Raw genomic sequence first — 13273 nt, forward strand, 5'->3', positions numbered from 1 at the left:
AACATATGACCGACAAAAAGGTCCCCTATCCAAGATGGCCCCTAAACGAGAAAAACATCAGAATCAAGCCATTATGCACAAACAGGCCAACAGCGCTATTCAGCCTCAAGATTACCGTTCATTCATGGACCACAAGAAACGTTAAGAAATAACCAGAAAACCTTATTTACACACACAACACCTTGACCAATTGACCAGGCAAAGATGGCGACCGGAATACATGAAAAAGTCATGTGACCCTGAAACCGGGAAGTAAATACAGCCCTGGATGCTGTCTCTCAGATCGTGAGACGGGACCAATACGGAGGACACTGTGACCGAAAGGTAAGATCCAGTGGACACCCCCAAGATACCCCTGTGGACGCCAAACGCGCACAAAACCTGAGATCACCTCTCTTTTGGTCCCTGCAGGCACACCGTGAACCGCACGTCAAACGCAAACGGAATTCCATTCTTGGCAGTCTAAACAACATAACCGGTAAGAACAGCTGCCCGAACGCCGCACTAACCTAGTTCAATACAACATAAAACAGAGGTCGCTGATACATTCTTCCCCTTTTTTTACGCAGAAACAAAGGAGACAGACTCACCCTCACTAGTGAGTACGCGTGTGTCGTTTTTAAGTATGTTTGATGTTGAATGGTGTCAATAACTTTACTAAATAAGGTATGTACACTTATTGTATAGGTGGTCCCGCTCCGCGGAAAAAGATGAATTCATGAGGCATAACTGACCCGCATTCGGAGAGGTAAGAAGCATAGAATCGGGTGTTGAACCAAAAGCAGCTCATATAGATATAGATCTCGCTTTAATACAGGTTCCCCCCTTTTTTTTCTCCATTCACAGCCTATGGTCCTGACGAGAACTCCATAACCAAGGAGTTCGAAACGCGTAGACCTTCCCAGATCACGTTTTTTACGTGGAAACCTTAAGAAAACTGAAAAATCTTTTCTGATTTAAGAGAGTTATATTCAAAAATAAGAATCTAAGGTTTCTTGTATATCAATTGTATATAAATTGAAAAAAGTTTTTTGTTCTCTCAGACTGGTAGTTGTATGATTGGTGTTTAGAGTATGATTGAAATACCCCTTAGTATGAATGTTGTATAAAAGCAAATATTTATATGATTATTGTCTGTGTATTGTTCTTTTGTATTGTGCTTCATGAAAAGTTTTGTTGAAATATGAAATAATTTTGAAAAAATACAGAAAAGAAAAAAATTTGTAAATAAAATGCAAATTCAAATGGATTAACTCAATGATAAGATTCTCTCTTGCATATAGTTTTGTTCATATGCTCCAAATGAAATAAGTGTTTTGGAATCAATTGGCAGTATTGCCATTTTGTTCGGTATTACTAGTGAAGGCAGGGTTTGGCCTTACTGCTTGGGAACCCATACCCAGTGGTGATCAGTTATTGAGGTAGCAGGCAGGTACCTGTGTGGTAGCCCCTTCTAGTAAAGTGTGGCGACTTGTTTGTTAGGAATTACACATTCTCAGTGGAGAATTAGGAACCATTGTCCTGCGTCGGTTTATTATTATTTTTTCATTGTGGAAGCAGTGTGTGAGTGAGTCAGAGTGAGTGAGCACACGAAGTCAAGAAAGTATGTCAGAGAATGAAGCCTTTGCTTACAGCGAGGATCACATAAAAAAGCTGCTAGCGGATCCACCTCTCTTTGCTTCAGCCTCTTTAAGCGTGCCAGCACAAAATCAAAACGAAACCGAAAAACTCCTAAGACTAAAGAAAAAACAGATTCGGACAGACCTACATGGTCACTTTTTACTCCAACATTTAAGAGCAGGAACGATCTCAGGTGGGCTACAAATAAAGAACATACCCGTGATCTTCACGGAGGACCCCATTTACAAAAAGGGATACAGTTTCATTGAAACGAAATGCAGTCGGGACCTAATGGTCCTGACAATTGAAACAGCCCAAAGGTTATCTAAGGCCCAATTGGAGGAAATAGAGAAATTACAAATGAGCATTACGACCAACGAACTTATATCAGACGCCAAAGGACTATTGGACAAAGTGGAAAAAGAAATTGGTGAATTTAAGGATTACACCGTCAATCAGAAAACAAATCAATTCAAAAAAGATCAAAAAAGTTTTAATATAGAGAAGGTGTATCCCTACCTCCAACAGGATTTTTACTCACGACCAGACTCCCGAAGGTATCTACAAGAGAATCAAGGAAGATCATTTAAAAAATATATCACCTTCTCGGATACCTCCTCATCGAGTAGTAATAGTGAAGGAGATAACACAGAGCAAAGAAGAACTAACAACAGAAGAGGCTCCTTCCAACAAAACCAGCAGGGCCCTTCTTTTTTAGGGAGAGGCCAAACAAAAACAAGAGGCAAGCCGAGATACAATCAACCATGGGAGATGTCAACACGACGTCAGAACTACAAAAACTGACACCGTCATTAATTTTCAACATCTCTAACAAAGTTTTGACGAAGGACGAGGAAAATATACTTCAAAAGGGACTCACATTCGTGCCATCTAAAAGGACCGATTTTGTAAAATTGAAAACGGAAACCATTGAGTTTTTCCGTAAAATCAGGTTAAAAACTTACTTTTCTGAAAATCCCATCAATACCAACATGGAAATCACTGGACTACACAATAAATCCACGTTTTGTCCCCCGAACTATAAGACACCAAAGGAAGTATTAACCTTTGAAAGGACTATTCTCTCAGCAATTGGCGAAATGGAGAAAAAGACCAAGTGGGTCAAATACAACACCACAAAATCTGAGTCTACAGCACTAACAAATTTAGCAAAGGATACATCCGTCATAATTAAGCAAGTGGATAAAGGGGGATCAATTGTCATATGGGACCGCCAATTATACATCAACGAGGTCCAAAAACAACTAAGCGATACCAATTGTTATCGTAAACTTAATAAAGATCCGACAATGGAATTAAAACACCAATTGCATTCCATCATTGATGAAGCCTTTCAAAAAGGATTTCTTGGAAAAAAGGAATTTGAATATCTGAAAATAAAACACCAAAGGATTCCACTCTTTTACGTACTACCGAAAGTACATAAAAACGCCAACTCTCCACCCGGACGACCGATAGTATCTGGTTGCGAGTCTCTGATGGAACCCATTTCAAAATTTGTGGACTTCTTCTTGAAGCCATTTATCCCTGATGTAAAGTCCTACATCAGAGACACAACCGATTTCATTAATAAAATACAAGATGTGAAATTCAACAAATGTGATTGGTTAGTTACAATGGATATAACATCCTTATACACTCAAATACCACAGGATGAAGGTCTACAGGTTCTAAAATACTTTTTGGAAACACGCGACAAACCAGAACAATTTCCTACAGAATTTATCTTACAGTTGGCTAAGTTTGCACTCAAAAACAACTATTTTTACTTTGACGGTGATTTTTACTTTCAGACAGTTGGAGTGGCTATGGGCTGTCCATTCGCCCCGGAGCTAGCCGTCCTCTTCATGTCAATCTATGAGGACAGATTCATCTACCAAAATAATCCCTTCAATCATCCAATAAACCATTGGAGTCGATTCATTGACGACGTGTTTTTTGTGTGGTCAGGCCCCGAGGAAGAACTAAAGATGTTCAATCAGTGGCTCAACAACAGGACACAAGAGATCAAATTCAGCCTTGTATACTCCAAAAATAAAATCCCATTTTTGGATGTGGAGGTATACCCTACGGATGAAGGAGAATTAAATACTACCCTACATAAAAAAGAAACCGACCGGAATCGATTATTACATTTCACAAGCAACCACCCCTGCAGCCTCAAAGAAAATTTGCCATATGGGCAATACCTTAGGATCCGGAGGAATTGTCAAGAGAAACAGGAATATGAAAAACATGCTGAAAAATTAACCATCAGTCTCATTGAGCGTGGATACCCCAAAAAATTGTTGCACCGTTCCAAGAAACGGGCATGGTGGACTCCACGAGAACATTTGTTGGAGAAAAAAGCAAAAAAGAAATTGGACAGAATAGTCTTGGTAACAACGTATTGCCCAAATTCAATCAAACTAAAAAAAGTAGTAAATAACAATTGGCACTTAGTCAAAAATCTGTGCGAAGAATTGAACAAACCTCCACTATTTGCCTTTAAAAAGGAATCAAACTTGGCCAACAAACTAGTGAGAGCCGCACTACCAACAAAGCCATCCACCAATTTGAGAAGCATGATGGGCTTTCCCCCGGTGATGGGACACCATAAATGTGGAGGATGCAATTGCTGTGAATCCACTGAAGAAGGATCAATTTTCAAATACAATGGAATAACATGGAAACACGAGTTATTTACAAATTGTAAAACGAAATGTGTGATCTATGGGATCAGGTGCCCATGTAACCTCCTTTATATTGGGAAAACAAATCAGGAGGCCCGCTCAAGAATTCAGCAACACAAATCCAGAATAAAGCGTAAGGTACCCAATGCCCCTTTGGTCAATCATTGGCAAGTAAAAAACCATGAGGATAAAGATCTGCGATGGACGATAATAACAAAAGTGGAACAAGATCCGAGAGGAGGAGACATAGATGCTAAATTGTCAAAAATGGAGGCATCAATGATTGTAAGGTTCAATACTGCCACCAATGGACTAAATGAACTTTCAGAGATGTTCAAGCTATAAGCCGCATCAATAGAACATCTGCATGTAACAAATGACCGACAAAAAGGTCCCCTATCCAAGATGGCCCCTAAACGAGAAAAACATCAGAATCAAGCCATTATTCACAAACAGGCCAACAGCGCTATTCAGCCTCAAGATTACCGTTCATTCATAGACCACAAGAAACGTTAAGAAATAACCAGAAAACCTTATTTACACACACAACACCTTGACCAATTGACCAGGCAAAGATGGCGACCGGAATACATGAAAAAGTCATGTGACCCTGAAACCAGGAAGTAAATACAGCCCTGGATGCTCTCTCTCAGATCGTGAGACGGGACCAATACGGAGGACACTGTGACCGAAAGGTAAGATCCAGTGGACACCCCCAAGATACCCCTGTGGACGCCAAACGCGCACAAAACCTGAGATCACCTCTCTTTTGGTCCCTGCAGGCACACCGTGAACCGCACGTCAAACGCAAACGGAATTCCATTCTTGGCAGTCTAAACAACATAACCAGTAGGAACAGCTGCCCGAACGCCGCACTAACCTAGTTCAATACAACATAAAACAGAGGTCGCTGATACATTCTTCCCCTTTTTTTACTGCAGAAACAAAGGAGACAGACTCACCCTCTCTAGTGAGTACGCGTGTGTCGTTTTTAAGTATGTTTGATGTTGAATGGTGTCAATAACTTTACTAAATAAGGTATGTACACTTATTGTATAGGTGGTCCCGCTCCGCGGAAAAAGATGAATTCATGAGGCATAACTGACCCGTATTCGGAGAGGTAAGAAGCATAGAATCGGGTGTTGAACCAAAAGCAGCTCATATAGATATAGATCTCGCTTTAATACAGGTTCCCCCCCTTTTTTTCTCCATTCACAGCCTATGGTCCTGACGAGAACTCCATAACCAAGGAGTTCGAAACGCGTAGACCTTCCCAGATCACGTTTTTTACGTGGAAACCTTAAGAAAACTGAAAAATCTTTTCTGATTTAAGAGAGTTATATTCAAAAATAAGAATCTAAGGTTTCTTGTATATGAATTGTATATAAATTGAAAAACGTTTTTTGTTCTCTCAGACTGGTAGTTGTATGATTGGTGTTTAGAGTATGATTGAAATACCCCTTAGTATGAATGTTGTATAAAAGCAAATATTTATATGATTATTGTCTGTGTATTGTTCTTTTGTATTGTGCTTCATGAAAAGTTTTGTTGAAATATGAAATAATTTTGAAAAAATACAGAAAAGAAAAAAACTTGTAAATAAAATGCAAATTCAAATGGATTAACTCAATGATAAGATTCTCTCTTGCATATAGTTTTGTTCATATGCTCCAAATGAAATAAGTGTTTTGGAATCAATTGGCAGTATTGCCATTTTGTTCGGTATTACTAGTGAAGGCAGGATTTGGCCTTACTGCTTGGGAACCCATACCCAGTGGTGATCAGTTATTCAGGTACAGTGGTGGCTGCTCCCAGGCAGAAGTAGTGGACTTGTGAGCGTGGTTTAAAGAAAAGAAAAGATCAGTATCTGCCGGCCGGCACTTCCCCACTGTCCTCTCATTCTGTGAACCGGAAGCACAAAGGCTCCCAGACTCCCCTAGCCAATCACAATGCTGCTATCACCAGTATGAGAGCAGCATCATGATTGGTCTGAGCGCAGTGGTTCTTTGCTCAGACTGCGGATAGGAGCCTGTGCATGTTCTCCACCCAGGCTTTGCAATACAGCTGGGTAGAGAACATGCTAAGTGTGCATGAATGTTTGGCCGGCCCAAGATGGCCGGCCAAATCATCCAGCGTTCTTAAGTGCACTCAATGCTCCTCCACCCGCTGGCTGTGATGACAACCAAGCCCCGCCCCAAAACTGACTTCAGCAAAGAAAATGTAAAATTTAACATTGTGCATTTTGTCAATTTATTTTTCTTTTGTGCACTGCTGAAATATGGTGGGGGTGACATTACTATGTCTTAGTGGAGGAGCTACCCCAGCCTAGGTACGCCATTGGGTGTTACACCGAAATGTGAGAGCAAAGCCTCTAGACCCCCGACCCCCTCTGATAAATAGATATTTCTTGTAACCGATGATAGAGATATAGACTGCAAAATCTAAATAACTTTGAACTCAGTCCCTCATAAATTAAGGTCAGAGGGCCAACTATGGTAAGAAGCTGAAATTGGGTGGATTATTACCAAAAAAGGAATGTTTCGAAATCCTTTCTCAACCAAGGCTAAGTGCTTCTTGTGCATCAATGAGGGAGACTCTTACAAAGATTGCGAACTACTGGTCATACATCCCTCACAGAATCCATAGGTGGGACTAAAGCAGAAGCAATCCTGTTGGGAAAGTGAGTCAATTGTGGGTTGCTTCTCTATTTATTATAGCACTGGCCCAAACTGCAAACGTTTTGGACAGAAGTCCTGGATGGAATAGATCCTATGCATGAAATCGAGATATTGAGATTCCTAACACATGTTATACTGGGGGGACAGATATCCTTTCACAACACTTGAAATCAACAAATGCCCCCAGATAATTCACCTGTTGGGGCTTGCTAAAAAAGCTTTCCTTACCTTCAGTGGCAGAGAGGAGGTCCTCATGTATAGAGCCTGGCAACATTGGGTGTGGGCTCTGCTTGGGATGGAAAAGATCTCATTGGGGTTAGTAGGTAAAAGAGAAATGTACTCTCTTTGGAAGGCCTGACTAAGCATGCTAGCTGCTTAATTTCCTGAGGTTACATGCCGCAAATATTTATGTGTCCTTCATATTACCCCGATGGCATGTGCATGTCCCATGGTTCTGGTCCAGCAATGATCAGTCTGGTATGTTTCTGATAGAATCTGCTGCTGGGTTCCAACTTACAAGTCTCTGGAGATGACTGGGATGGGTGGTGGAGATTCTGGGGTGGTGGGGTGGGAGACGAGGAGGGGGTTGGGGGATTGGACATTACTTTTGTGTTGTTAATCTTTCAGTTACCGTGCCTTAGCTCTCTTGACCTGCATATCATTGCACAGGTTCACTGACACACACATTAGCACTGTGGCATTGCCTTTTTCAATTTGTGGTTACAGTCAACTGAGGCATGTAGGCGTGTTTATGTTTATCTAAATCTCAATAAAAAAACAGTTTTTCCTAAAAGTACTGGAAGGTATCATGGGATCGAATGTAAGGTTGTACATACAGGGATATCCTAAAATCGTAACTTGTCTTTTGGACCAAAAGGATGGAAAATAAAACAAAAAATCTGATTTTGCTATTGTTGCTTGCCAAAATACATATGCCATCATTTGGATGTAGAGACCGAACCATACCATGGAGAGTGGTTTTTGGACATGGAGGAATGGTTGGCAGCTGAGACCTACACATGTGTGAAACAAGGAGTGATAGGTAGCTACATGGTTATGTGGTGAGCTGGAGGAGGGCTTTTAGGCACTCACATCTTGACTCACCCAACATTAGAGTCCCATGATGCTCTTACAGACTACAACGTTTTACCTCAATACTGATCCATTGTTTCAGTGATGCACTGTGCCCGTCTAATGTGTTTTAAGCTCTACATCTTCTATAGAAAATATGTCTTGTGTTTTGCATGATACCTTATTGAAAAGAACTAATACAAAATAATACAAACATTTGATGAGATTTTGGAATGGTTTATATTTTTCTCAGGTTAAAGTTTCCCACATTAATGACGTTATTGAACAATTTGTGGCCAGGACAGAAGGTTAAAAAATATTTTTAGTATGCATGATTCATTTCAATCATACTTTCTGTTTCTATCGGGAGTAATATTATTTCTGTCAGCATGAACAGACAAGGTTTCACCATTAACAAATAAGAATCTAAAATTCTCATGAATATCACAAAATAACATCCGAAGCACCCATCTTCCATGGTGAATTTTTTTAGTCTCCTGCTGTTTGTCCCATGAAGATATGCCGCACCAGCGCTTGGTGCCCAAGATGGTGAATATTTTCCTAAGGCCGGACAAACCCAAGCTACAATCACCTTTAAAGCTGCAGTCAAGCACTGATGATATTTTCAATAGCATGCTTCCAACAGCTCTTCGTGCTTTGGTCAATGGGCATTATTTCTTGCCCGCTTGTTTTCCCATAACATAATGCTTGGTGTTCATCTCCGGTCTTAGTAAGATGATGAAACACTTTGGAAAGAAAAGACAGGCCAAGAGCCCTATGCTGGAAGCCAGGATGGTGAAGATCTCTACGATGACTATGTTCTTCCCCTCAGCGCTGAGGTAGGCTGGGATGAAGCACAGCCATACGCTCAGGAACACAAACATGCTGAAGGTGATGAACTTGCCTTCGTTAAAACTGTCTGGTAGCTTCCGGGCCAAAAAAGCTACCAAGAAACTCACAAGTGCCAAAAAACCCATGTAGCTCAGCATGCAGTAGAAGAAAAGGGGGGACCCCTCGTTGCACTCTATTAATAACTTATCACTCTTGAGGGTCATGTTCAGTTCGGGGAAAGGGGGGAAGGTCAGCAGCCAAATTGCACACAGAAAAACCTGGACCAATGGACAGATAAACACAATAAAATATGCCAATCTGGAGTCAAAAGGCTTCCCTAAGGAGTTTGGTTTTGTGGCTTTGAAAGCAAGGATCACAATGACTGTTTTGGCTAGCATACATGATACAACTATTGAAAAAATTACCCCAAAGACAACCTGTCTCAAGACTCAATTCACTGTGACTGGGTGGCCGATGAAAAAGAGAGTAGAGAGGAAGCACATGGCAAGAGAGACAAGGATGACGTAGCTGATACTCCGGTTGTTGGCCTTCACCACCGGCGTTTCACAATGAAACCTAAAAATACCAAGGATGGAGATGGAGAGAAGAGAGAAGGCGATGGAAACCCCAGCAAAGGCAGATCCCTGGCTTTCCTCGAAAGAAAGGTAATGGGGGGTCTTCGGAAGACAAGCGTCCTGCTGTGGATTCGGCCAGTGATCGTCGGGGCACTTAAGGCAGACAGCTGCATCTAGGGTACAAGAAGAGCATGAACTGTTTTGATGCATTTAAGGAAGGTGCCACAAGTTCTGTTTTAGGGGTGGATGGTACATTGTCCCAGCTTCAATAAGATTGGATGATACTCAATTGCATTATCCTTTTTAGATTGCGTCACTATGTGGAAGAAAATGTTTACATACAGATGTGAGAATAGCAACAAACAAAGAATAATGTGTGATAGAAACCCACATTGACTCTCTTGAACTCCCTTGCATAGCTAACTCCTACTCTATCGGGAACTATGAGTCAGAGGAAACGTTTGTGAGAAGATCAGGTTAGTGGAGCTGTAAGTTTATTGCACAGCACAGACTTTATCCACATTCAAGACCCAGCAACTCATTGAGCTTGACACAATAAATTCCACCCTAGATACCACCTACATTCTAGATCAGTACATTACCCCTTAGCTACAGAATACCACATCAACTCCCTCACCCAAGATGACAAAAGAAGAAAACTTTCCCCTCATATTAATCTAATAAAACGATGAGGGGTCGATTAGAATTTAGGGCGGATCGCCACCGCCCGCATGGCGGTGGCGATCTGCCCTACATTCACTCCTGCCCGCCACCCATTTCCCCCGCCATATTAGTATGGCTGGGGGGACCCCTGTGGATGGAAAGATCATCCGCAGGTTTTCCGCCGGTCGACCAGGTGGAAAAGGGACTATATATGGTGGCGGTGTCTGCTAGACACCGCCATCCATATTAGCATGGGCAGTGATGCATGGCTTTCCATGGGGGAGACCCCGCCTTGAAATGTCATGTGGAGTCTGCTTTCGGGGGCCCGTTGCGGGCCCCCAGGGTATTGGTGTGGTGGTGGGTGCACATGGTGGGTACCTATTGTACCCCATACATTGTCATGAACAAGGTGGCAGGCACCGCGCGGTGCCTGTCACCTTGTGCATGACAATGCACACAGTACATTCACAGCATTGTGGCGGGCGGTGCTGTGAGCACCGCCCGCCACAATGCTGGAAATAGAGGATGCCACCTCCACGGTGCCAGTGGCATCCTAATTGCACCACTGGCGGCCAGTCCCAGCACCGCTAATCAGGCCCTGAGTATGGTCAACTTGAGTAGCAACAGTCAAATTCAAAACTACATAAACAAAAGAAACACATTTACTTTACATAATCATATAAGTGGAGAGGCATTTTCAATGTACCTTGAGGTCTACAGACACCTTCGTGTGCACTTTGTGCATTACTAAGAATCATCATATCTTCCACACATGAACAGTATTTGGTCACCCTGTAGAGAGGTGTTTAGACAGAATTTCGAGTTGGAAATGTCGACTTACACAAATATCGTGTTGGAAATGTCATAATTCAGAAATATCAACAGCAAAAATATCGTAGTTAAGAACAGTGAATTTAAGGTAAGAAATATCGTTATTAAAAATGTAGAAGTCATTATTATGGTTAGCAAAAATATAATTGTTTATAATAGCGACTTTTTTTAACTATTGTTATGTTTAAATGTGTGTGATGTATGTTTTGTTGTATAAGTATTGTTTATGTTTTTTATTATATGTTTTACATTTTCAGTTGTTATCAATTTTATTGTGATTCAATTTTGCATTTTTTAGTTCCTTAGCAGGTTGTGGGTTTAAAGGAGAATAGGGTGATAAGTAATCTGATTAAAAAAAAATATTGATTATTCTCTATTTATTTAATTTATATTTTAAAGTGCTAATTGTTGGAAGTAATGTATTTGTAATTAATTATTAATTGATTTTTTATTTATATTAATTCATTGATCGAAAATTAATTATGGAAATTGTATAATTAATTTTAGGCGTGGGTTGTGAGGTTTATAGGGGTCAAGGGTGGTAAGTAATTTATGTCTAATTAATTATTAATTAGTTGTTCATTTATAATAATTTAATTAATTAATTGATAATTATGCTAATTGTGTGATTCTTTTAGGTGTGTGTCGTGGGGTTTATGGGATAATGGCTGGTAAGTAATTTATTTTTAATTAATTAATAATTAGTTCTTAATTAATATTTATTAATTGATTGGAAATTAATTATAGACATTTTGTAATTAATTTTAGGTGTGGGTTGTGGGGTTTGTGTGGGTAAAGGGTGGAAAGTAATTTATAGTTAATCAATTAATAGTTGCTCATTTAAATTAACTAACTAATTGATAAATAATTATGGTAATTGTGTGATTTTTTGTTAGGTGTGGATTGTGGGGGTTATGGGGTAAAGTATGGGAAGTAATTTATTTTTAATTAATAATTCGTTCTTAACTAATATTAATTAATTGAGAATTAAATACAGAATTTGTGTAATTATTTTTAGGTGTGGGTTATTGGGTTTACAGGGGTAAAGTGTGGGAAGTAATTTATGTTTAATTATATAATAATTTGTTGATCATTAATGTTAATTAATTAATTGATATTTTATTAGGGCTGTTGTTTATATTTTTTGTGTGTGGGTTTTACTTTTTTTGTGGTAAAGTGTGGAGATTTAATCAATTTTACCTAATTTATAATTAGTTTTGAGATATTATTAGTTTTTAATTGAAAATAAGTTTCTATTGTATAATACATTTTGTGTGGGAAGTTTATTAATTGTTATGAGTTTCAATTTATTTTGTAATTAATAATATTTCTCAAATTGGTAATACATTATGTTAATTATGTAAGTACATTTGTTTTATAAAAGCTAGATGTGGGTTGTGAATTGTGTGGTGTTATAGAATAGGAAATAAAAAAAGTAAATGTATGTAAGAATGTTCTTGATTCTAAATAATTTCTAATTAAAGATATTTCTTTGTTTGAAAATTATTTTTTATGTTATTTAATATAACATTTGGAGGTATTTTTCATATCCATTTAACATTATTATATTTTTTTCAATGTTTAATATTAAATATATTAGTATTTTAATTTTTAATATATTTATATATATGTTCTTATTTATTTAGTTTTTTAAGTATTTTCGTTGTTAATTATGTTTGTTTTTACTTTTGAACTGACTGGAATGAGAATATTATTTGTTACCCCCTTGCCACTATACAACACTTTCCCTACTGCTTCACTTACTGGAGTGGGAATAGTAAGTTTTACCCCACCACTATCCAACACTTTCCCTACTGTTGCACTGATTGATGTGGGAATCGTAAATTTTATCCTGACACTATCCAACACTTTCCCTGCAGTTGCACTCACTGGAGCGGGAATAGTAAATTTTACCCCTCCTCCATGCAAACCATTTCCCTACTGTTGCACTCATTGGAGTTGGGAATAGTAATTTTTACCCCTACGCAATCGAACACTTTCCCTACTGTTGCACTCACTGTAGTTGGAATAGTAAGTTTTACCTCTCCGCTATCCAAACATTTACCAACTGTTGCACTTATTAGAATGGGAATAGTAATTTTTACCCCTCTGCTAGCCAACATTTTCCCTACTGTTACACTCACTGGAGTGGGAATAGTACGTTTTACGCCTCCACTGTAGAACACTTTCCCTATTATTGTACTCACTGGAGTGGGAATAGTAAGTTTTACCTCTCCGCTATCCAACACTTTCCCTACTGTTGCACTCAGTGGAGTGGGAATAGTAATTTTTAACCCTACTCAATCCAACA

Source organism: Lissotriton vulgaris, chromosome 9 (assembly GCF_964263255.1).
Source record: "Lissotriton vulgaris chromosome 9, aLisVul1.2, whole genome shotgun sequence".
Lineage (NCBI taxonomy): Eukaryota > Metazoa > Chordata > Amphibia > Caudata > Salamandridae > Lissotriton > Lissotriton vulgaris.